Here is a 1948-nt window from a genome sequence, read left to right on the forward strand (position 1 = left end):
GTGTGTGTGTGTGTGTGTGTGTGTGTGTGTGTGTGTGTGTGTGTGTGTGTTTGGGTGTTTACATATAATGGCTCATTCAACTGTATATTTGCCCTGAAACTGCAAATGCATTTTTTATTTTGGTTTGTGAGATTCTTTAAGGAGTGCTCAACAAAAGAAAACTGAAACAAGACAAAAGGCCTTCTATTTAGTTTTATTTTATAGTCCCAATTCCAATGAAATTGGGATGGTGTATAAAACTTGAAAAAAAAAACAGAATGTGATTGATTTGCAAATCATTTACAACCTATATTTAATTGAATACACTGCAAAGACAATTTATTTAATATTCTAACAGATAAATTTTGTTTTTTGCAAACCTTCACTCATTTTGAATTTGATGCCTGCAACACTTTCCAGAAAAGTTGGGACAGGGCTTATAAAGACTGGGAAAGTTGTTGCCCAAAAAACACATGTTTGGCTCATTCCACAGGCGAACAAGTTAACTGGAAACAGGTGCGTGTCATGATTGGGTATAAAGAGAGCATCCCTGAAAGGCTAAGTTGTTCACAAAAAATGATGGGGTGAGGTTCATCACTTTGTTCTTAAACTGTTGGACTATTTGCTCATGCAGTTGTTCACAATGTACCATTGCAAGGTATTTAGGGAGTTCATCATCTACAGTCCATAATATCAAAAGATTTAGAGAATCTGGACACATCTCTGCAAGTAAGCGTCAAGTTCAAAAATGAACATTGAATGTCCGTGACCTTTGATATCTCAGGTAGCGCTGCATTAAAAACCAACATCATTCTGTAACAGATTTAACCACATGGGCTCAGGAACAAAGAATTATTCCCTGTGCAAGAGGACTGAAAAATCAGGCTGACCACCCACTATATAAATTTCAATATATTGATTGATTTAATGCTAAAACACAAACATTACTTTTCTATCTAACTAAAACATGTACAGTAGAGGCTCTAAAGCTCAGAAAAGGTGCTTTTTTCTCAAGCATGGGGCTATAATGGCAGAATTCCGGTTTTTGAGGATGTGAAGCTCATTTAATCATTGAGCTTTGAAGCGAGATGAACTGATGTACGGTAAGACTGAGTGACAGCAAGACAGATGTACTTAAAGTTAGAAACACTTTGGCTTTTTGTTTGATTAATAGCAACTGACAAGTAACCAGTCACAAAATTGATGTCTAATAACTTTTCATTATTCAGTTAGAATACTGACAAATAGTTTCAGCTATTATAAAAGCATCAGTTCCCTAGGGACTGAAGTGAATCCATTTACCACTATTGACAGTTGACACTTGTATCATATTCTAGTGTTATTCAGAGTGTTTCCTCTAGCATGTCGTCAAACAAAACACTATGCTTCAGTCAATATTTTGTTAAAGGGATCCCCGATTAGTTGTAACATTAGACTTTGATAAACATATATTTTAACTATAAAATAAAGACTGTAAAAATACTGTAGGCAATTTAGTTTTGAAAAATTTTAAACTAAAAGTTTAAAAATATATTGCACGGATGGGACCATTTTATTTACACTCAAAGCATTCTGGGTAAATGATAACGTGGATAGGTCCTCGGTGTGAGCGAGCTATATCCACCCTGAAGGTTAATCTTGGACAATATCTGATGATCGACTCTTTTAAATGAAACCAGAGAGCGTTGACAGAGCAGTGGCGGAGCCAGACATTTTTCTCAGGGGTGGCCAGACGGGGACCACTACTCACACAGGGGTGGCCAGGAAAATTATATCATTTTTTTTACTTAAAGGTTGTCTGCAGATCTTTGTGTTTTGGTAATTTCCTTGTGTCCTTCTACAGGCAGTGACTACTGTATTTTTCGGACTATAAGTGGCACCCGCCACTTTTTAAAAAAAATGCGCGAACATCAACAAATAAGCTGCACCCCCTACCCCCCATCAGTAAAAACAAAAACAGCTGCACCCC

This window comes from Austrofundulus limnaeus, unplaced genomic scaffold (genome assembly GCF_001266775.1).
Source record: "Austrofundulus limnaeus strain Quisiro unplaced genomic scaffold, Austrofundulus_limnaeus-1.0 Scaffold0, whole genome shotgun sequence".
Lineage (NCBI taxonomy): Eukaryota > Metazoa > Chordata > Actinopteri > Cyprinodontiformes > Rivulidae > Austrofundulus > Austrofundulus limnaeus.